General features: G+C 36.7%; 1 protein-coding gene and 1 non-coding gene across 21 annotated transcripts in view; both read left to right on the top strand.

Moving 5' to 3' along the window:
• Positions 1-25,258, top strand: part of PDE4D (phosphodiesterase 4D) — a 1,566,198-nt gene that overhangs the window by 832,148 nt on the left and 708,792 nt on the right. The gene's annotated exons all lie outside the window — the stretch shown is intronic.
• Positions 4,212-4,308, top strand: MIR582 (microRNA mir-582). The gene has a single exon (NR_035922.1). It is a non-coding gene; the product is annotated as a microRNA mir-582 (primary transcript).

A 25,258-nucleotide genomic window follows, 5' to 3' on the forward strand; every position in this document is an offset into this window, starting at 1 on the left:
TGTTCATTACAGCACTATTCACGATAGCAAGGCATGGAATCAACCCAAATGCCCATCAATGATAGACTGGATGAAGAAAATGTGGTACATACACACCATGGGATACCATGCAGCCATAAAAAGGAATGAGATAATGTCCTTTGCAGGGACATGGATGAATGTTCTCACTTATAAATGGGAGCTGAACAATGAGATCACATGGACACAGGGAGGGGAACAACACACGCTGGGGCCTGTCAGGGAGTGGGGTTTAATGAGGGAAAGTATTAGGAAAAATAGCTAATGCATGCTGGTCTTAATAACTACGTGATGGGTTGATAGGTGCAGCAACCACTATGGCACACATCTACCTATGTAACAAACCTGTGCATCCCATGCATGTACCCCAGAACCAAAAACAAAAAAAATAAAAACCTAAAAAAAATCTTATTTCAAAAACAGGCTATGGGCTAGATGTGGCCTGAGGGCCATAGTTTGTTAAGGCCTGGAACTAGACCAACATATGCATGTGACCATCTTGTGGATGAGTTTCCACAAGACTGAGAGCTCCATAAAGGCAGAGACAGTACTTTCTCATTTTTTATTCCCCTCAGTGCCAAGAAAAACAGTAATTCAATAAATGTTTGTTGCATTAAAGAATTTATTCACAAAGAGTTATAAAAATCAATCCACTGTTTTTCCATTTGCTATCTCTGAACATGTACTATGTCATTTTTACTTGAAGATATTTATATTGAAATCTCTGGTTAGTGATGTCTCACTTCTGTGTATAGCTAAGAAGATGTACAGTTTTTAAAATAATGTTACTAACTGTAACAAAAACTATTTTATCAAGAAATATAAAAGAAATTCTCTAACAAGGTTGAGAGGTTACTTCATGCATTAAGTTTCTGCTATCTTGCTGATGTTCTGCTATAAAACCTTACAGACACTATGTCTGTATTACTGGTTTCATTTGAAATTTTGCCTTATGATTAATCTAATTTGGTTTCATTGTCCATAATAAAAAGCAATTGACCATCACTGATGTGCATACCATTTTCTTTAGGTTTTAAGAAAACCACTCTAATATTTTTTCAGGGCCATTATTTTATCAAATATGTATATATGTGTGCATAAGGAGAGGGAGCTAGGAAAAGGATTTATATTTCCTTATAGTCAATTTTATGTTCTTTCTACCCTACCACTAGCTCCACCATATTGAAAATATCTCTATAAATATGGGTTATGTCCTATAAGCAAAGGATACATTCTAGAATTCATTTCTCTCTAAACCATGAAGCATCATCCTTAAGCAAGATGCTAAACCTGAAACCTCTGTAGAGCACATTTGGGTAGACTTATGTTCTCATTCTTGCCTAGAAGAGAGATATTTCTAGTTTTCTTATTTGCTAACCTTATAATTTGAGCACAGAATGTCAGATTTGTTTCAGCCCTTCGATTTAATCACATCATGTCTGATATCCTAGCATTTAATTACCCAGATTCCCAGTGTTGTTCAAGAAGGTAGGTCTGTGGTGGGTTAGCCTTAAGCTAGTGGCTGAAAAGGTCTTGATTAGCCCCCACATCTAACCTAGTCACTTCCTGAGCTGAAACTCCCATATCACCTGGGAACAAGCGACCCTGAAATCCTCACTGGCCACACCTTCTTCTGAGGGAAGCTGCAGGAAAAAGAACAAAAATGAGCTTTTGTGAAAGGATTAACTTGGGTGAAGAACATCCTCCATAACCAAATTAATGGAACCTAGTAACCCACATGGCCAATCCCCAGGGCACTAGTGTCTTTGGGGATATCAGGGTGTGTATAGAATTTCGTTTTTGTCATTCTTGAAAACATAAAAAAATCTCTGAAAGAGTACTAGTGGTCAAGGTACTAGTCTAGAGATGGACCAAACAATCATATTAAATCTAATTTAATCTCCAGAATTTATATTTTGAGATTGGTAGCACTACTATCTTCATTTTGTACTTTCCCCAACTTCCTGCAGCTAGGATTCAAATACAGACCATCTGACTCCAGAGCACTGCCCTTTAACATTGTGCTATAATCCACCACTTTGCATAGTTGATCCTACAAGAGGATAAGTAGAGATCAAAGTAAGAAGTGATCAATGGATTACTATGTCAAGCATGATTCCCTCAAACTATTGGGAAGAATAAATACCATAACATGTATAGGGTGCTGTGTACAATTCCTGGCACAAAGTTAAGTACATGATAAAATGGAACTATTAATATTAGTAACCCAGATAGGTTCTGGGCACATTAGCAGGAAAGGTCTTCTTAATTTAAGTAAGGTGCTAAAAGCATCTAATTTTATTAGGATTGTTATGAAACAAAAACTAAATGTGTAAGAAAATATATTTACCATAGCCTGGGGAAAATTGTCATGGTTTCTCTTTTCAAAGAATTCAAGTTGGTAAGAAACAGCCTTCAATGGTCCATGAAAAGTGAGAAGTGTAGGGAATAAGAGGCTCTTTCCTATGTTTGCATTTCAGGCTTGCCTTCTTACTTTTAAATTTATCTTTACAATTGCCTTCCTGCTGGGTTTGTGTCTTCCTCAGTTTAGGGAAGGTGACAAGAAAAGTCCTGTTTGTGTGTAATTGACATGAAAAATGGTAGGCTTTTAACTCAAGGAGGCTCCAGACCACAGTTTGGTTATTAAGGAAGGGGAGGACCTAGGGGAACAATTGTTTCTGGCCTCTCTTCTTCTCAGGCCTGGAACAATCTTTCATTTACTATATTTTTGCCACAAGAGCACAGTCAATATTAAATTCCAAAAAAAGAAAAATCTCTCACAGAAACAGCTGTGTTCAATATACAGCCAGTTTACTCTGGCGAATTGCTAGACATGGAACAGTTTTCATTTCTTTTTGTGTTTATCCCTGATAGTTGTCTTGTAAAATCTGCCTTTTGTAAATAAGGGAAGGCTGGTTTTAAACAGCTTTGACTAATATTGGTAGTTGGAGTATTCAGTATTACAGAGTTTTAGAGAACTAAAATAAACCTGATGGAAACACACACATATTTCAAAGGAAACATTTTAAGGTGTTCTGGTTCCATTTTTTCCATTTTGTATGTAAGTTGGATTATGATACTTTTATGTCTACATTGTCTCTTAGTCAAAAATGTGAGAGACGCCATTCAAGTCTAGACTTGGACCCTACTGAATGCCTTGTTCATGGACACCACACAATCTTGATGTAAATGTTTATTGCTGATCTGTACAAAAAGGGGAAAAGTAGTTTTTTGAACAACAGAAAATGCCAGTTAATCTCACTGGATTCAGGAATTATAGCAAAGCAATCCAATAAGTGGATTCTCTGAGAGTAGGAACTCAAGTGTGTTATCTCAGTTTTTATCCAGTTTCCAGCACAATGCTGGCACCATTTAAATTCTCAGTCAATGCTGGAGAATTGAAAAAGAATCCTCAAAATTTGGATGACAAAATGACAAAGGTGTCCCCTGATACAGAAATCTGTCCATGGCAGAAAGATTAGTGATTTGAGATATGGTATCATCATTGTAGATGATGGTGTCCCATTAAGCATGTTTTCACTAATTACAATAAATGTTGAAAGAAGGAGTTTCACCTAGTATCCTTACTAATATCAGGGAATGGCCTGGGCTTTTGGGAGATGAGAGTCCTCTGCTTTCAGTTTAATAAAGTAGGATATTTGTGTTTTTGTTTATATTGTTAAATAAGACTGGTTAGCTTGTCACCTACATAATACTGTGTGGCATAAATAAAGGTGAATTCCCAAATATGTGCTCCATAGTGTTGACAATGAGTAAATGTTCATTCTAATAATTGTAAGGGTTACCTCCCTCGCACTCCTTGAAATATCTTTTTATTCAAATTTTTCGAGCTGGAGGTCGTGTGTTACATTTCCTGTTGTGTAACATGGCCTCCCTCTCTCTGTCTCACTTTCTCACTTTCTCCCTCTTTCTTTTACTCTCTCTGCCTCTACCTCTGACTCCTTCTCCTTCTTCCCAGCTTTGCATCAGAGCCTTGTAACTGACATTTTCTTGGTTCCCTCAGGACCTGTCATAATAGCAGGCAAATATTAGATGATGATTCAATGTTTAATGAATTTTTCTTGAATGTATGTATGTTGCTTCAAGTCATTCATGCACACATTGAAGAGGACAGACAGAGCCCTGCTGAACACCACTAGCAAATCTCTCTCTAGTAGACCACAACAAGTCAATCTGTGCTCTTTGATTACAGTTGTTCAACCAGTTACTAATCTAACTAATTGTAACTGGTTGAACAACTGAACCCAAAGGGTGCAAAGTAGAAACATTTCATTGTGAAGTCGGCTGGGGACAAAGAAAACACCACCAGAACCCCCTTCAATATGCAAAGGGAAAATTCCTTCTCAAGTACAAGCTACATGGTGCCTTTTTGAATTATCATCAATTTGTAATGCTGTATCAATACATATGTATTATCTGTTCTTTTGGTAAGGGTTGTTTGAAGTATAAGGTACTTCCTCCATTAAGGTGATACTAACCACATGTTAATTATTGTCTGAAAGTCACCAAGGATATGAATAATAAAAAGTTTTAAAAATAAGACATGTTTCTTTTATTGATAGTTGTACCTCAAGGCTGAAGTGAGGTTTGCAATGTAAGTTGTAAAATGTGATGTGAAATAGACAATTCTTTGTAGTTTATATAAGGCAATATATCCATGTGCAATTATGGTCAAAAACAGCAGACTTTTAAGTGATTATTCTAAAGTTATTTTTTTCCAAAATAACTTTATTACTCTTGATATCATACCATATTCACAAAACATTCTGGTAAAGCTATTGCTCAGTGTGTTGTCCCAGTGAGACCTAGGGAACATTTCTATGTGACGCTTTAGGATTGAAGACAGTTCCACGTTTTCTGAGTAATTCCAAACTGTGTAAGAGATTATGTTCCCTTTGCATATTGGCTGCTAAGAAGCTCACTTTTTCACTTATGATACTTGGATGCATTTTGGCTTTTTGGGTTTTTGTTTTTGGTCTAATTTTTTTTTTTTTTTTTGAGACAGGGTCTCACTCTGTTGCCCAGGCTGGAGTGCAGTGGCACCATCATGGCTCACTGCAACCTTGACCTCTCCTGGCTTAGGTGATCCTCCCACCTCAGCCTCTCAAGTAGCTGGAATTACAGGCATGTGCCACAACACCCAGCTAATTTTTGTATTTTTTGTAGAGATGAGGTTTCGCCATGTTGCCCAGGCTGGTCACAAATTCCTGGACTCAAGCGATCTTCCTGCCTTGGCCTCCCAAAGTGCGGGCATTACAGGTATTAGAGGTAGGAGCTACTGCATCTGGCCATGGGAAACATTTTGAATGATAACTTTGTTTGTTTGTTGTCTGTTGAGCAGGCTGGAGTGCAATTGCATGATCACGGCTCACTGAACTCTTTCCTTTAATTTTTTTATTCTCTCAGCACGATTATAATTTATTTTAAAAGTAGGGAATAATTGGCCAGGCGCAGTGGCTCACACCTGTAATCCCAGCACTTTGGGAGGCCGAGGCAGGCAGATCACAAGGTCAGGAGATCGAGACCATCCTGGCTAATATGGTGTGAAACCCCGTGTCTACTAAAAAATACAAAAAATTAGCCGGGTGTGGTGGTGGGCACCTGTAGTCCCAGCTGCTTGAGAGGCTGAGGCAGGAGAATGACGTGAACCTGGGAGGGGGAGCTTGCAGTGAGCCCAGATTGTGCCATTGCACTCCAGCCTGGGCGACAGAGTGAGACTTCATCTCAAAAAAAAAAAAAAAGCAGGGAATAATTAGTAAGTGCCTAACTAATCAAAAATTGTTTCCAGGTGATGTTGCTGTTGATGTATGAAAACCTCTTTCACCTAGCTTCCCTCTTCATTCTTTTCTGTCATATTTCTATTGACCAGTGCTTTCTTGGCCCTTGGAAATGGGATTAACTTTTGCCATGACCTCTATGTTAGTGCCACACCTGACACCTTTATGCCACTCTCTGCCTCCAGAACTCTGTGTCCATCTTATATGTTTTTACCTTCTGCTGGGCCTCAAGTCTGGATGCAAAGCTGTAGAGGAATTGAGCTGTTTTTCACAAGGGATCCAAGAACACATAGCATGTGTGAACTGTACTAAAGCTTTGAGAAGTTGTGAAGAAGATTCACATCAACTATGCACCACACAGCCTTCTTGTCTTGCTGGTACCATCTCCTCACCTCTGTGTTTCTCCTCTTGGAGTCTTCACCTTCCACAACCAGCACTTCTATTCTCACTGTCTGAGTGTGACTTTCCATAATTGTGAAACTCCTTGGGCTTATCCCTCACACTCATTCTTGAATTCTAAAGAATGGCATTTTCTCCATTGTGCTTACATTTGCTTTTCAGTATTAATTGTTCTAGAGAAAAGCATTCATTCACTCACTCACTCATTCACTCATTTAACAAAACCTGTATGGGTATCTACAGTACTATGTTCTAGGTATACTGAAGACACTAACATAAATAATACAAATAAGAACCTTCTCTCAGGGAATTTAGATTAAAGTAGTTCAAATTGGAGCAGGGGAAGCAAATATTTACATAGATTATCAGGGAAAATGTGTAGTGAGTGCTGTGATTAGCACTATGCAGAAGATTTTATGGGAGTGGCAAAAAGCAGAACCTAACCTTTTCTGGGGTGAAAAGTGTGACCTAAACTGAGTCTTAAAGAATGAATGTAGGGTGGAGAGAGGAATAGGAAGAGCATTTCAGGGAGAGAGGAATAGCAGGAACAGAGACACTGATGCAAGGAATCCCATGGTATTTGTGATGAAGGGATGATTTAGTAGTTCAGTGACAAGACATGAGCCTGGAGATAAATAAGGTTTAGGTTCTGGGGACCTTGTGAGCCAGGTTAAGGACTTTGGGTTCATCCTCAAACCATGAAGCATTCCAAGCAATTATGTGACAAGATCAGATTCTAGGGGCTGAATGGAGAATAAATATGTAAGTGGCAAGATTGAAGGCTGGGAATGTAAAAGGTGGCTCCTGCTGTGGCTTGGGCAAAACATCACATGGGCTTGAGCTAGCTTTGTGATTCTACGGGATTGAGAGGAGAATGCTAATTTCATAAATGTTTAGTGGATATGATTGGCATGTGATCTGAATGCAACTGGAGAAGGGGACCAGTCATTTACTGAGTAGATATTGGTAATTGATAAATAAGACCGAAGAAGGTGAGGTTTGGGGATAGGCAGTGTAAATTTTGGAAGTAATAAGGGGATTGAGGTTCTGTCCATGGCATTGGTGGGGAAATCTAGCATGTAAATACATGTAAATAGATAAGTAAATATGCCTATACATTTATATAAGATATCTATACACTTGTTCTCCTTCTTTGTTCATTTATTAGGTACCTTAAATATAAATATACCTGTGAAATCTACGTGATTTTTTTCTCCCATATTATTTTTGGTATTCAATAAATGTGAATCATGAAGGGATAGCTGTTTTATTTAATCTCTGCAAAGTCACATTCTTACCCATTTTGATTGTAATAAAAGGCCTATGTCGTTATTTAATTTTTTAACCATTGTGGCATGATTTATAGAAGGAAAATAAAAGTGTCATAGGTATGATAGGCCAAAGTTGGGTTGTTGGTAAAATAATAATACCACAAAATGTTTTTCTATTTAGCCAACTACTGCAAAGTTACTTTAATTGTGTTTGCAATTAATTGATTTCACTTTAAACCAGAAACAATAGAGACTGTAATCACACAGCCCTGCAGTTCTGAATGTTTTGTTCTTCCTTTTATTGGTTTTCTAGATATTCCTAGTTGGCAACAGGATAGAGTTCAGTAATGGTTATGCAATTTCATTGTGCAGGGTATTAAAATTTGTGACCAGGGATCCCAGGAGACCAGCTATTAGATTTTCAATGCACTATTAGATTAAATCTATCTACTCAAACTAAAGGGATCCTGCCTGAGGCTGTCTGATCAATAGTCTATCATTCCTGTGCAAATGAAGCTATTAAGATTCTCTTAGGAGGTAGACTGTCTAAATTGGATCTAACTAGTAGATGGTGACTGAAATGAGGGATATACTGATACTTAATTGGCATCAATCTAACCTTGATAAGATTTTGAAAAAATAAATTCCTTTTTGCTACAGGTTGAAAAAGAGGTGTAAAATAGTCCCTATTTTATATTATTGGTTCTTAAGTACTTATCAGAAAAATGACAAAAGTCAGTGTCCATAAACAAAGGTTCCATTGATCTTTGATCACCAAATCATCATTTCTATCTTCCTCTTTTTTGTTTAGGTCACTGCAGTCACCATTACCTCCACCACCATCATAATTATATATAGCTACCACTTCTTGGACACTCAGGTCTGCTTGTGTTTGAACCAGACATTTCTAGCTCCAAAGCCTGCATTCTTAATTTCCTGCAGTCTTAATACCATCTTTCTAATAGAAGACCCCCACAGGAAAAGCTGATTCTATAATTTAAAAATGATTTGGGGATCCAATAAGTCATGATTCTATTTTATATAATTTTGGAAGATGTGGCCAGAGAGCTAACTCTTTTTATTTTATTATTTTTCTTTTAATTGTTGACGTACTTATAACCACCAGCTATGAAGCTATAATTTATTGCCACGTTGAGTATGTTAAATTGTTAATTTACATAATTTCTGATTCTTATTTCTCCCCTCTCAAATTCAATTTGATAATTTAACATACCTGCTTCTGTGTGTTCCATGGAACTATTAACATAATTTTTTAACAGAATTATGAGAGAATTACATTTCCCCAGCTGTAGATCAATTGAGAAACAGTAGAAATGAAAAGGTTAAGAAATTCTGCTTCAAAATCTCAAATGGTCAAAGTCATTGACATTGTAAGCTCTTCTGTTCAACTCAAGCCTGGTGGAAAATGTAATGAAGAGGTACAAAGTACACTGCATAATCCAGCAAGCTAATTGCCCACTTTAAGGCCTCTTGAGCCCAACAGCCAAGTGAAATCTCCACTCTCAGGGAAATTAGGCAACTGCTAAGGTGGTTTTGCAGTTTTCAGAGACACAGAGATTAGGTTTTTCAGCCTTATATAGATCTGTGATCACTAATGATAGTCTGTGCTAATGAAGGTAGTTTTTTGAATCAAATGCATATTGACTTAGGTCTTCAGCAGCAGAATGTTGAGTCACTGCTGTCATCCCTGTCAAGAGAGCTGCATATGTAATTATGGTTTTCTTCTGAATAGATTTGCTTTGGGACTGTCACGCAAATTCCATTTCTTCATGTTCTTGCTATCTTTCAACCTCAAATAAATAAATAAATAGAAAAAATATCTCTAAGCACTATGTGTGGGCTGTCATTCTTTTTACATTTAGTGTTCTAATGTTTTTAAACAAGTCAGTTTACAGGTAAAGTTTGCTGTAATAGGATTTGAATGTGGGTGTATGTGGTGGTGCTTCAGATCTCTTTCCTTCTGCTTGACCCTTCATGTTGGGTAATAGTTTTAAAGCGCTCATGCCAGAAAGTAAACCACAACATAGTCAACTTCTCAAATATCCATGCAATGTAGAAAGTCCGGGGTCAAGATGATTACTATGTGATCTGCTTAAGTGGGAACAGGGCCATTTCCCTCGCCTTCAACACACTCAGATACATCTCAGCCAACCAACATTTTGCTGTTTGAAAAACATGGCAGACTTTATCTTGTCCCTAAAGAGAATGCTTTTCTCCCTCCCTCTGCTTAATATCCTGTGGCTCCATTTAACCTCCAAGCCAAAGACCAGTTTCTTTTAGAAGACTTCAGGCAAAATTAGGAGCCTCTTATAGTGGGATGAATGCTTTCTATACTGTTTTTGTAATATTTTTGTAACATTTGCCATATTAAACTCCATTTATTTTATGGGTCTGAATCTTCACTAGACTAAACTGCTTGAGAGAGGAGCATGTATAATTCATTTTCATGTTCACAATGCTGAAACTGATGTCTATAGAGCTTCAGTATTTGTCCACTGCATAAAATCAGTAAATAAAGGCAGGAAAGTTTGTTACATCAAGTAGGACCAAGGGCTAGATCCATTGGGACAATTCAACAGGGCTTTTCATTGGTTATTCTAGCTGAGATCAACCTGCCCTGACCTGAATCAACTCTGAGCCCCTACCTAGGCTGTTGTTTCTTAGCAAGTACATAATAACAACTCATCAGAATAGCAGAGATCTTGGTAACAGGTTGCCTGACACTTGACTGATATGGGAAAATCCTGAACAGGTTTGGACTGGAATCTTGGCTCACAACCTGTGTGACCTTGGTCAAGATATTTTATCTCTCTGAGCCTCAATTTTCTCTTCTGTTAAATGAGCATAGTAAAACTTTGTTCATTGGTTTGCTTTGAAGAGTAAATGAGATGGTAAGTGTTGGTGTATGTAGTGCAGGAACATAGCAATTCTTGATAAATATTCATTGAATACCTATAGTACATAGAACATAGAAAGTTCCTGTTATTCCACTCCCACCCCCACACACTTGCCCTTCAGGTCTCAGGTTCTCCTTCCTGGTACCCCCAGAAAGATTAAGCCCCTTTGGCCCTCTATGTGCCTCTTTTATAGCATTTAACACAATTATAATTAATTGATTATGTAACTTTTTTATTTAATAGCTGTCTCTTGTAGAATATAAGCACATAAATTCAGGGACTATCTATTAATGAATTTTCCTCTAGTGCCTAGTACTTAGGTGGCTCACAGTAAATGCTGATTCAATGGATGAATAACTTTATTCAGTCTGCTCAGTGTGGCCTTTAATTTAGATTCACCCCAAATTACTCCCCATCAGGAAGGCTTTCTTATTCAACTTTCTCATCCTCAAGATTAGCAAAACTACTCTCTTTCTATTCCCAAATATCTTCTCTCAGTTTCATTACCATGATCAGAAAAGACTCTTCCTTGAATTTATTTTCTAGACTAGATCTATTTTGGGGTTTTCTTACCAATGATTGTAACTATTGATGTGGTCTTTTTTCTGTTTTTTTACTTCTCATATGTGTATCTCTTTCCATTAGTCCTTCATTCCTTCAACAGATACTTTCTGTTGTGACAGCCACTCTTCTAAGCACTATGGAAGGATTTAAAGCTGTGTGAAGCACAGTTCTTCCGGTCAAGGAACTTAAAAAAATAATACAAGTGACAAAACATGTGCAAGTTTGACTAAAGTATGAGACTGGAATAAATACCTTATAAAAACCAAGAGCTTCAGTATTTTCCTGCAGTTTTTTGCTCTATTGTATTCTCAACTTTTACTAGTTTCTCATCAAATAAATGCATTAAAGTATAACTCAGATCATTGCTTAGATGTACTTACTTTTCCAACAAGGCCTTCCCTGAACATTCTATTTACCATTGCAAATGCATTCCTCTCCACTAGTGCCATTCTTACCCTCTCTTTCCACATCAATGAATTTCATAGCACTTGTCACTTTTTTTCATGCTGTATAATATATATTAAGATATTGCTTATTGTCTGTCTCCCTTCAATAGAATGTAAGCTCCATGTGGGCCAGGATGTGTAGTCATTGATGTATCCCTAGAATAAGTGCCCAATTATAGTAGTCATTTGATGGACATTTATTAAATGAAATTATGAATGAAGTAGGGATTGGCAGTTATACACTAAGACTCTGGAAAAATGGCCTGAGTTGAATCCTGGCTTTACCATTCTTGGCTATATAATCTCATATTATTTACTTTCAGCCTTTCATTTCCCAGATGCCCCTACCTTCTAGGGTTGTTGGGAGGATAGAATGCATAATACATGTAAACCAGCAAGTTCATAGTAACAAAAGTTGACTTTTTAAAAAGTTAACTTACTCTTCTTTCCTATATATGTATAAATCATATTTTATTTTCTCATTTTAAAAAGAAGACAATAACTAAAGGTATTAGCACATAATGATTCAAAACATAATATTTCCACATGTCGAGTTGAATGACTTTGAGCCAGATAATATGAGTTGAAATCAGTTTAACAATAATTAAATCAGCCAAGAGCAGTGTCTCATGCCTGTAATCTCAGCACTTTGGGAGGCTAAGGCAGGTGGATCACTTGAGCTCAGGAGTTTGAGACCAGCCTGAGCAACGTGGTGAAACCCCATCTCTACAAAAAATACAACAACAAAAAATTAGCCAGGTGTGGTGGCTCATGTCTGTAGTCCCAGCTACTTGGGGGGCTGAGGCGGGAGGATCACTTGAGCCCAGGAGGTCAAGGCTGCAGCGAACTGTGTTTGTACCACTGCACTTCAGCCTGGATGACACAGACCATGTCTCAAAAAGAAAAAAATAGAATAAAATCAAATACACACCATTTTTGAATATGTCACCATTCTGTGTAGTTCATCTTGAAAGGACTTCAAGGTCCAATATGCATCATGCAGAGAGTTGCTAGGGCCCAGACAAGAGTGACTTGACCATTGGCCTGAGTAGTTAAACTATCAGATAACTAGTGAAACAATTCAGCTATTTCAACAAACATGTTGCATACATAACGTGTTATGCACAGAGATGACATTTGGTATAATACTATGGCAATAAAAGGTGCAGTTCCTGCCTTGGGGAAGCAATTGTAATATACTGTGAGGAGCTAAGAGTAAAGAAGGGGCCCTTGTAAATGAGGGGTGGGTCAGTAGGGTAGCAGCTGGCAGAAGACTCACACTGGAATAAATGATCCTTGACTTGATCTTTTTTTTTTTTTTTTTCAAAAATGTAGAAGCATTATTGAAGCCTGGATGTTTGGGTTCTATGATAAATAAAAGATATGGATTTGAGCTGCTCATTAAATTTTGAAAGAAAAGATCCTAAAAGGTTAGAGACCATGGAGATTTCAAAGTGGCTGACCTTGATTAGATATAAATATAAGTCAGATGGGTATACCTGGGGGGTCCCGACTTTAATACAATTTGAAAGTTTCATGATTATGAGCACCTCTCTGTGCCTCCTTGGTGGAGAGCTGACCTATGAGTAGTTATTGTGTGAATTAATGAACATCCTTCAGCAAAAGTTATTAATAGTAATGTTTGGTAAAAGTCCTTTAGAAGTAGACTGTTATATGTGTTACTAGTTATAATCAATTAATAACCTGTGATTTGTAGGAGCAAATGATCATAGGGATACAGTATACATTTTAATCTTGCTCTTCAAACATCACCGTAGATCCATGGTCCTTCTGAAGACCTTGGCTTTGTTCTGAAGCAGCTCCCACGCTCTTCCAGAAATCTCTATGTGGGACTCTGAATGTGGTCAAGAAGAAGATGTACTGGATGCACATTCCCTATCAGGAGTCTCTTAATAGTCTCCCACCCAGTTACAACATATTGCTGTAATCCCACACAACAGCTGAAACATCGTTTCTTCATTTCTTTTAATTCCTGTAGCATTTGATGTCTCCACCGTGTAATTTACATTTAATTGTAAGTTGTTTTGCATCATTTAATAGTTGTTTCAAGTATGAATGTCTTGCCTTCCCTAGAAGATTAAAATAAGATTCCTTTAAGAACAGAGGCTCACTGCGCAGTGCCAAACATAGACATAGAGTAAACCACAACTACTGACTTCACTTCAAGCTGACCTAACCATCTTCCCAGCGAAGACGGCCAACCTGGTGTATAACTCATTCTTCTGATCTGCACTTACTTTATAGAGGAATAAATACACTGAGTTATTGGGAGTTTGTTAAGGAAGTGACTAGAATTTCAATAAAATAATACAGTTTTGTTTTGTTTCATTTCGTTTGAAAAGAAACTGCTGCATGGCCAAGATATTTGAAAATGGAGGCTGGGATTGGGCAGGGGTGAAGAATTGTGTCACAGACTTTGTACTGGAAAAATGTCTGCCTTAATCTAGTGAATAAATATGACTGTTCTTTGAAGTCCTTTTTTTCCTCCTCGAGTATAAATTCAAATGCTATTCATTTTCTGAGTTGCCTGTATTTCTTTAGCCTTTAAGGCATCAACCTTTGATGTCTTATTTTCATAATGTTTTCTGTCTTAGAACTGATCCACATATTCAGTAGAATGGAGGTATAAATCCTAATTCATAGTCTACTCCGGGCTTATTGAAAGTGAATCTTATTTAGATTCTTTCCTTTATCTGCTCACTGACAGATCTAATGTTAAACAGAACCTTATTATCATCACAAGGAAGTAGATTAAAAAATACTTTTCAGTCATTCGTATTCAACAAGTGCACTCCATCAAATCTTGCCTTTTTTTGTGAATAACTTTGCTGCTTGGATCCTCTCCCAGGTCTTTATCAAAATGGAACCACATACCTTTGTAACTACCTCATAATTAAAATTTTGAGTCATTAAGTTCAATTATCTTTAAGGGTAAACATTGAATTTGCTGTAAAAGTTCCATTTGTTTCACTAAAATTTGCGAACAGTTGTGATTTTCTTTGCAGATCTGTCCAGTTTGATCTTGAAACAAAGCTGCTTAAAACTTTATCAGCCTTCCTTCTTTTTGGCTTAGCTTTAATAACCACTTTTAATATATAACTCAGATCTATAAATAATACTGAGAAAAGCAGTGGAAAACATTGCAGGTATAAAGACTTTTCATGTTGACTATTTTTGGTAAAGATTCTGGACATTTGAGTGAAGTCTCTCATGTTTTATTGGTTTATTTTACTCTGGCACCGCTTATGAAAAAGGGGACTTGAATTACTAGAGGGTAATTTTCCTTCTTTATTTATTTATTTATTTTTTACTATTTTTTCCTTCAGTTACGTTGTTTATTCAAAACTTGAAAACATATACAATTTCAGGGTCTTCTAGAGTATATTTACATCATTCTGATGAACAACTTTATAATTTTTAAATTAGCAAATATTCTCAACTCTGTCAGCTTTAATATTAAAATTAATGTGTACAAATCTGAAAACTTTTCTTGCTCATACTATAATACATTAAATAGACCTTAGCAAACAACTTCTTATTTAAATACTTGTCTGTCCCTGTCGCTTTTCTCATACTTTAGCCTCATAACTTTGGTTATAATTTTGTAAATTGTTAATATTCGTGTTCTCATTGCAAAATGAAAAGTGAGGAAGAGAAATTAAGCCATTTGCCTAAGGTCACAAGTCTGGTAAAATCAACAGAGGCACTCAGAATACCTCCAAAATCATTTCCATGATGCCAGAACCTTTAAATGCTACAGAAACAAGCTAAAGCGATGCATTTGAATGTGCTTCTATGTAGGGCTTGAGCTGTATCTAAACTTAAATTAGAGCTCAGCCAACATAGAATCTAGTTCAGTAATACTCTACATGAGATAACCATACTGATATTTGATATAAAATGAGATTGCGGAGGAAACACATTTTAATACCTGAGGTGTGTGCTTAATCTTCTTGATGTATATTAAAAGCTCAGTACGTGAGAGTAATATGAGGTGATGGGGTTTACTCTTAAAGAGATTACTAATAATGTTTATTTGGAAAAAGATGAAGATTTTAGAGGCTATTTAAGAAACTGGTTCTGGGAAAACCAGCCATAACTTAAGAGTTCTTCTTTCACCCAATCCCCTTGGAATTCTGCTTTGCTATAGAACCATGGTCAAACCAAGGCAAGCAGCACAAATTACATGAACAAAGAATACAACAATAAAAAGCGGATCCTTAAGACCCTCCCAAGAAGACCAAGAGCTCTCTCTTTAAAACTTTGTAAAATAGCTAGGTTCTCAAGTCTTCCTATGTCTTATTTCTTAACTAATTGCACTATCAATTCAAAAATGGAACAAAGGATATTCTACGTATCAGACCCTTTTTTCCTATACATTAAGAAGAACTTTTCCCACATGAATAGGTAATATCACAGTCTAAAGCCAGAGGATGAAACCTATGAATTCTTCCTATCATATATTTTAACAAGAAACGTAAATATCTATGACCTACTTATAGCCAATTTATATTTTGCCCAGGTTGTTTTGTTTCTAAACTTACCCCTCATATGGCTTAATAATGAAGGCCATAAATGTGCCTCTTTCCTATCTCACCCCTGTGACTTGACATGTATTATAAAATGAACTTCCTATATAAAATAATATTTATTGACTGAAAGGAAAATATTACATACAACTTTCATTATTATATTATTAAGCTTATCTTTTGCACATCATGGCTAGATCATCTTAAAATAGTTTGTCTCTTTTCCCATTTTTTTTTTATTATACTTTAAGTTCTAGGGTACGTGAGCACAACGTGCAGGTTCGTTACATATGTATACATGTGCCATGTTGGTGTGCTGCACCCGTTAACTTGTCATTTACATTACGTATATCTACTAATGCTATCCCTCCCCCCTCCCCCCACCCCATGACAGACCCCAGTGTGTGGTGTTCCCCACCCTGTGTCCAAGTGTTCTCATTGTTCAATTCCCACCTATGAGTGAGAACATGCAGTGTTTGGTTTTCTGTCCTTGCAATAGTTTGCTCAGAATTATGGTTTCCAGCTTCATCCATGTCCCTACAAAGGACATGAACTCATCATTTTTTATGGCTGCATAGTATTCCATGGTGTATATGTGCCACATTTTCTTAATCCAGTCTATCATTGATGGACATTTGGGTTGGTTCCAAGTCTTTGCTATTGTGAATAGTGCTGCAATAAACATACATGTGCATGTGTCTTATAGCAGCATGATTTATAATCCTTTGGGTATATACCCAGTAATGGGATGGCTGAGTCAAATGGTATTTCTAGTTCAAGATCCTTGAGGAATTGCCACACTGTCTTCCACAATGGTTGAACTAGTTTACAGTCCCGCCAACAGTGTAAAACTGTTCCTATTTCTCCACATCCTCTCTAGCACCTGTTGTTTCCTGACTTTTTAATGATTGCCATTTTAACTGGTGTGAGATGGTATCTCATTGTGGTTTTGATTTGCATTTCTCTGATGGCCAAGTGATGATGAGCGTTTTTTCATGTGTCTGTTGGCTGCATAAATGTCTTCTTTTGAGAAGTGTCTGTTCATATCCTTTGCCCACTTTTTGATGTGGTTGTTTGATTTTTTCTTGTAAATTTGTTTAAGTTCTTTGTAGATTCTGTGTATTAGCTCTTTCTCAGATGGGTAGATTATAAAAATTTTCTCCCATTCTGTAGGTTGCCTGTTCACTCCAGTGGTAGTTTCTTCTGCTGTGCAGAAGCTCTTTAGTTTAATTAGATCTCATTTGTCAATTTTGGCTTTTGTTGCCATTGCTTTTGGTGTTTTAGTCATGAAGTCCTTGCCTGTGCCTATGTCCTGAATGGTATTGCCTAGGTTTTCTTCTAGGGTTTTTATGGTTTTAGGTCTAACATTTAAGTTTTTAGTCCATCTTGAATTAATTTTTGTATAAGGTGTACGGAAGAGATCCAGTTTCAGCTTTCTACATGTGGCTAGCCAGTATTTCCAGCACAATTTATTAAATAGGGAATCCTTTCCCCATTTCTTGTTGTTGTCAGGTTTGTCAAAGGTCAGATGGTTGAAGATGTGTAGTATTATTTCTGAGGGCTCTATTCTGTTCCATTAGTCTATATCTCTGTTTTGGTACCAGTACCATGCTGTTTTGGTTACTGTAGCCTTGTAGTATAGTTTGAAGTCAGGCAGCGTGATGCCTCCAGCTTTGTTCTTTCAGCTTAGGATTGTCTTGGCAATGCGGGCTCTTTTTTGGTTCCACATAAACTTTAAAGTAGTTTTTTTCCAATTCTGTGAAGAAAGTCATTGGTAGCTTGATGGGGATGGCATTGAATCTATAAATTACCTTGGGCAGTGTGGCCATTTTCACGATATTGATTCTTCCTATCTATGAGCATGGAATGTTCTTCCATTTGTTTGTGTCCTCTTTTATTTCGTTGAGCAGTGGTTTGTAATTCTCCTTGAAGAGGTCCTTCACATCCCTTGTAAGTTGGATTCCTGGGTGTTTTATTCTCTTTGAAGCAATTGTGAATTGGAGTTCACTTCTGATTTGGCTCTCTGTTTGTCTGTTATTGGTGTATAGGAATGCTTGTGATTTTTTCACATTGATTTTGTATCCTGAGACTTTGCTGAAGTTGCTTATCAGATTAAGGAGATTTTGGGCTGAGACGTTGGGGTTTTCTAAATATACAATCATGTCATCTGCAAACAGGGAGAATTTGATTTCCTCTTTTCCTAATTGAATACACTTTATTTCTTTCTCCTGCCTGATTGCCCTGGCCAGAACTTCCAATACTATGTTGAATAGGAGTGGTGAGAAAGGGCATCCCTGTCTTGTGCCAGGTTTCAAAGGGAATGCTTCTAGCTTTTGCCCATTCAGTATGATATTGGCTGTGGGTTTGTCATAAATAGCTCTTATTATTTTGAGATACTTCCCATCAATACGTAATTTATTGAGAGTTTTTAGCATGAAGGGTTGTTGAATTTTGTCAAAGGCCTTTTCTGCATCTATTGAGAGAATCATGTGGCTTTTGTCTTTGGTTCTGTTTATATGCTGGATTACATTTATTGATTTGCATATGTTGAACCAGCCTTGCATCCCAGGGATGAAGCCCACTTGATCATGGTGGATAAGCTTTTTGATGTGCTGCTGGCTTCGGTTTGCCAGTATTTTATTAAGGATATTTGCATCGATGTTCATCAGGGATATTGGTCTAAAATTTTCTTTTTTTGTTGTGTCTCTGCCAGGCTTTGGTATCAGGATAATGCTGGCCTTATCAAATGAGTTAGGGAGGATTCCCTCTTTTTCTATTGATTGGAATAGTTTCAGAAGGAATGTTACCAGCTCCTTTTTGTATCTCTGGTAGAATTCGGCTGTGAATCCCTCTGGTCCTGGACTTTTTTTGGTTGGTAGGCTATTAATTATTGCCTCAATTTCAGAGCCTGTTATTGGTCTATTGAGGGATTCAAATTCTTCCTGGTTTAGTCTTGGGAGGGTGTATGTGTCCAGGAATTCATGCATTTCTTCTAGATTTTCTAGTTTATTTGCATAGAGGTGTTTATAGTATTCTCTGATAGTAGTTTGTATTTCTACGGGATCAGTGGTGATATCACCTTTATCATTTTTTATTGCGTCTATTTGATTCTTCTCCCTTTCTTCTTTATTAATCTTGCTAGTGGTCTATCAATTTTGTTGATCTTTTCAAAATACCAGCTCCTGGATTCATTGATTATTTGAAGGGTTTTTTTGTGTCTCTATCTCCTTCAGTTCTGCTCTGATCTTAGTTATTTCTTGCCTTCTGTTAGCTTTTGAATGCGTTTGCTCTTGCTTCTCTAGTTCTTTTAATTGTGCTGTTAGGGTGTCAATTTTAGATCTTTCCTGCTTTCTCTTGTGTGCATTTAGTGCTATAAATTTCCCTCTACACACTGCTTTAAATGTGTCCCAGAGATTCTGGTATGTTGTGTCTTTGTTCTCATTGGTTTCAAAGAACATCTTTATTTCTGCCTTCATTTCGTTATGTACCCAGTAGTCATTCAGGAGCAGGTTGTTCAGTTTCCATGTAGTTGAGCGGTTTTGAGTGAGTTTCTTAATCCTGAATTCTAGTTTGATTGCACTGTGGTCTGAGAGACAGACTGTTGTAATTTCTGTTCTTTAACATTTGCTGAGGAGTGCTTTACTTCCAACTATATGGTCAATTTTGGAATAAGTGCAATGTGATGTTGAGAAGAATGTATATTCTGTTGATTTGTGGTGGAGAGTTCTGTAGATGTCTATTAGGTCCACTTGGTGCAGAGCTGAGTTCAATTCCTGGATAACCTTGTTAACTTTCTGTCTCGTTGATCTGTCTGATGTTGACAGTGGGGTGTTACAGTCTCTCATTATTATTGTGTGGGAGTCTAAGTCTCTTTGTAAGTCTCTAAGGGCTTGCTTTATGAATCTGGGTGCTCCTGTATTGGGTGCATATATATTTAGGATAGTTAGCTCTTCTTGTTGAATTGATCCCTTTACCATTACATAATGGCCTTCTTTGTCTCTTTTGATCTTTGTTGGTTTAAAGTCTGTTTTATCAGAGACTAGGATTGCAACCCCACCTTTTTTTTGTTTTCCATGTGCTTGGTAGATCTTCCTTCCTCCCTTTATTTTGAGCCTATGTGTGTCTCTGCACGTGAGATGGGTCTCCTGAATACAGCACAGTGATGGGTCTTGACTCTTTATCCAATTTGCCAGTTAGCATCTTTTAATTGGAGCATTTAGCCCATTTACATTTAAGGTTAATATTGTTATGTGTGAATTTGATCCTGTCATTATGATGTTAGCTGGTTATTTTGCTCATTAGTTGATGCAGTCTCTTCCTAGCATCGATGGTCTTTACAATTTGGCATGTTTTTGCAGTGGTTGGTACTGGTTGTTCCTTTCCATGTTTAGCGCTTCCTTCAGGAGCTCTTTTAGGCCTGGTGGTGACAAAATCTCTCAGCATTTGCTTGTCTGTAAAGGATTTTATTTCTCCTTCACTTATGAAACTTAGTTTGGCTGGATATGAAATTCTGGGTTGAAAATTCTTTAAGAATGTTGAATATTGGCCCCCACTCTCTTCTGGTTTGTAGAGTTTCTGCCGAGAGATCAGCTGTTAGTCTGATGGGCTTCCCTTTGTGGGTAACCCGACCTTTCTCTCTGGCTGCCCTTAACATTTTTTCCTTCATTTTAACTTTAGTGAATCTGAAAATTATGTGTCTTGGAGTTGCTCTTCTCGAGGAGTATCTTTGTGGCATTCTACTAGAGGGTAATTTTCTTTTAGGGTGTTATAATTATTTTAAAAATTGATTCATTGGAATATGTTATCAATGTCAAAACATGAGATTACTTGATGATTATCTCTTTATGAATTTGAGGTGCTGAGTATTTCTTGTTTTTCAGTTACAGCATTCTTTCAAATATCCAGTCTCATGTTTCTATTTCTCTCTTAGCTGCTTCTTTCTTTAATATTTTGTTGCTAATGAGAACCTCTACCAAAATGAGTAACCAAAGGGCTGAAGAAAGTTGAACTGTTAAATGGTGTTTGTTAATTGCTTCTTCAATTACAGAAGGATTTTATATGTTGAGTAACATGCCATTTGAAGATTTGACAATTCCATCCTCTCCTTGGTAACTCCCCAGTCATTTGGTCTAGATCGATCCATCATCTTTCTCACTTAAGAGCATTTAGTTCTCACCTTCAAATAATCAGCAGATTAAAATAGTGGTACATAGTCATCTGTAGGAAGAAAGAAATAAGCTGTACAGTAGAGTGCTCTGTGGGTAAATATTTGTTGTGTTGAGATATAACCTGTGTATATTTATTAAATATCAGTGACATTTCTTTGCTTATTCTTTCATTCACTCAACAGATATTATTGAACAGCTGCTGTGTACTAGGCATTGTTCATTTTCCCAAGTTCTAAAATTGTGATCATTTCTATTTTTAAAATGTATTATTTAACAAAGTACTGGTAATGATATATATCTTTATTTCCCAGTGGGTTTTGGCAATATAGCATAAAGATTATGAAAGTGGGCTCTAGAATCTGAGAGCCTGTGAAAACTTCAGCTCCAACACTTTCTAGTTGTGTGAGTGACTTTAGGCAAGTTAATGAACTTCCCTAAGCTCATTTACTTCATCTTTACAATAGGTATAATAATAGTACTTACCTCATGTCCACTATCTAAAGAGTAAATGGGAAAATATGCAAAGCATATTGCACTGGGCTTGGCAGGCAAGTAATCCCTCAATAGATGTTAAATTTGCTGCTGTTATTAAATCATAGTTCTTGCTTAGTTGATTGTTACAATCTTTTTCAGTATTTATTGAACAAATACCTATGAAGTGTACTCAGAGTAAACTTGGACAGTGAGAGACACCACCATCTGGCCTGTTGTGTCATAAACAAAAGCCTTAAAACTGGGTCTTGGCAATGGTGAGGGGAACAGATGCTCTAACTGCCTTCTAGAATGTGTTTTTCACTATGTGTCTAAGCTGCGATGAATGTCACTAATGTCATCTCTCTTTCTATTTTAGGTAAGTACATCACCATTTTTGAAACTCTGTGCAGATGGGTAAGTCTTGCTGCTGGAACTTTTCCTGTTGATTTGCATACTTGGAGGATCTGGATCAGACAGTGTGCTTATTGTGGTCAGAAAATGCCTTTATTTTATTCAAGCAGAGATCTGGAAAGGTAACAGAATTTCCCACACATGCTTTCCATCTCTGTTTCAAATCTTTGGCAGAAAAAAAAAAATCTGTTATTTTTAATTAGATAAAATGTTATGTTAAATAATTGAAGATTTAATTTCTTACTCTGTCAATAGAAGGCAGAGTAGTTTAAAAGACTTGAGAAAAGAAAAACAATTGTTTACTTCCTATTAGAAATCACAAAATCCTCTCTGAAGTAAACATACAAATCTTTGTTTTTCTGCTTTCAAACAGGGAAAATTTTTTCAGTGCCTAACAAACAGGTGTTCCATGATTAGATTATTAATGAGAAATAATTTTGTATCAAATAGAAAAAGTGACAAATGGCCCTGCAAGACCATGTGTGCATAATATTGTAGAAGGAATTCCTGTTATGACTAAGAGTTGATGTAGTTAATTTAGTATGTCTAGAGTTGGCTGTAATCTATCACCACAGAAGAGCTGGAAGAAATGATCTTAAATCACAAAGGATTTAGTAAAGACCTAAGTGAGCTGTGAAAGATGATTAAACTATGAAATAGTTCTCAAAAGGAAGTTATAAATTCCTTGCCACTTGTGAACTCTAAAAACTACATAGACAGTTATGTTCATATTAGAAAATAAAGATTTATCCTGCCTTGGCACAATGTATTGAATTGGCATGTTGTTCTCAGTAACAAAGTCCCAATTTGCTTCATCAGCTTTAATTCCCTATTTACTCCATACATACTCTATACTCTGTGTGTTAGTCTGAGTCTTTCAAGAAGCCCATGCCAAAATGGGATTAGAAATGCAAGAATTTTAGGAAATGCCCTTGTAGAGGAATATAAGGAGGGAGCCAGTTAAGGCTGAGGGAAACGTCAAAGCATGATCCAAGTTTGACTCTGAGTAAAGAAGGGAGAGAGAATTGGTGAGAGCATCCTCGATTGGGCTAGCCAAAGGCATATGGGAGTCCTCAAGCCAAAATCAGCCATCTGAGGAATCCTGTTTCCCAGGAATGTGTCTGCCACAATATGCCCTCTGTGCTCAGTAAATACCAGGAAGCAGGGCATGGGAGGTATGGCCTTAGCTAAAATGTTGCAGTGAATTTCAGAGGCATCAGTTGGGGCCCTTTGCTGGTTATAGTTCCTATAGTTGGAGGTCTGCAGCATATCCTCACGGCCCCGCACAGAGACTGTTAGATCTTGGTTCTTTCTGTTTCTTATTTTCTATTACAATGCCTTCTATCTCCACATCTTACTCATTCTTCATGCCCAAATCAGTTACCACTTCCTTCGTGAAGGTTACTCTGTACAACCTAGTGGCTAATAATTACCATTCTCTTTTGTAATTCAAAAATTCTTGTATTTTCCTGTGATATTTATTGTTTTTTGTTATCCATTTATTCAAAAAAATGGTATCGAGAGCTGCATTTGTGCTAGACACTTTTCTATGCTCTGTGGGGGAGAGGATCAGAAAAAAATGATAAAACATGACAGTCTAATGGAAAAGATAACACTGTAGAATACATTAAAATATGACAGAAATGTTTGAAGTATGAGCAAAAGATATGAGGAGACAGAAGAAGGAAGAATAACCTTTTGGGAAAGAAGGGAGGGCAGTGCTCAGGGAGGGATGGAGGATTTAAAGCAGGACTTGACATTGAGTTTTGTCTTGGAGGGTGACTAGCTCGTTAGGAGTTGACAGTTGAATAGGCATCATTTTCAAGTTCATGGTTATATGAAGGAGCATAGAAAAGGTTTGTAGTACAGAGAGCCTTGCATGTCATAGGGAATTTATGGGATTACGGTCAAAGAGAAATCTGCAAAATTGGCCTAAAGCCAGATTATATGGGGCATCTGGTCTTAGCAAGTAGTTTGGACTTTATTCTATGAGCCCAATCCAATTCAGAACATCTCAGAGTCATGTGGGCCAGGCTGAATGACAAAAATATTGATGTATATAATTCTGTTATGGCATACTAAAATGGTATGATTCTACCAAACAAAAAAGATGGTGATACTATATATTTAAATATGTTGTCTATATCTAAAAACTACTAATAAATTGCAGTGAAGAAATCACATTTTGATAAAATAAGATAAAAATATAGGGCATAAGGCCAAAATGTAATGGAACGATTTAGCAGACTCTTAATCTCAGGTGTGAGATTTGTCACGAATAGCTATTTTCTGCTCGATATATATTTACTTTCTGTACAGTGTGGTTATAAAGACATAACTGAAAAATCTAGTTGTCTTCGAAATATGTAAGGTATCAAAAAGCAGGATTTTATGCTGAGTGTGCATTATAATATTTGGAAAATAGTTATAACTAGTTGAAGCATTCACCAGAATGTCACTTGACAATTTTAACTTCAAATATCTATAAGCCATAAAGTTAATATATTATATTGATTTTGATTTTTAATTTGATGTAATTTCAGATTTATTGTAAAGTGGCAAGAAGAGCACAAAGAATTCCCAGATACCCCTCACCAATATCCCCCAAATGTTAACATTTTACTACATTTACTTTATTCAATCTCTGTCTCTCATATCTACCTTTCTGTCTATCTAATCATCTATATATCCGTCTACCCATACACACGTTTCCTTATTGATACACATTAAGAGCAAGTTACAGACATGATACTCCTTTGCTTCTAAATACTTAAATAATTCCTAAAAACATGGAATTATCATACATAGGTACAGTTCAGTGGTTAAAATTAGCAAATTAACATGGATAAAATGTTGTTATCTAATCCACAGACTTTATTCTAAATTTCAATAATTGTCCCAATAATGTTCTGTGTAGCCAATGAAATTACAAAATCATGCTTTTCAATCAGTTGTCATGTCTCTTTAATATCCTTTAAACTGGAGCAGTTTCTGAGTCTTCGTGAAAGACTATTTCATGACATTTATATTTTTGCAGAATTACATGCCAATTGTTTTGTACACTCTCTTGATTTATTTGGGCTGCTATAACAAACTACCATAGTCTTCATGGTTTATAAACAACAGAAATTTATTTCTCATGGTTCTGGAGGCTGAGAAATCCCATGATCTGTGCTAAGCAGATTTTCTGTCTGGTGAGGATCAGCTTTCTAGCTCATAAATAGCTGTCTCCTTGCTGTGT

Source organism: Pan troglodytes, chromosome 4 (assembly GCF_028858775.2).
Source record: "Pan troglodytes isolate AG18354 chromosome 4, NHGRI_mPanTro3-v2.0_pri, whole genome shotgun sequence".
NCBI classification, from domain to species: domain Eukaryota; kingdom Metazoa; phylum Chordata; class Mammalia; order Primates; family Hominidae; genus Pan; species Pan troglodytes.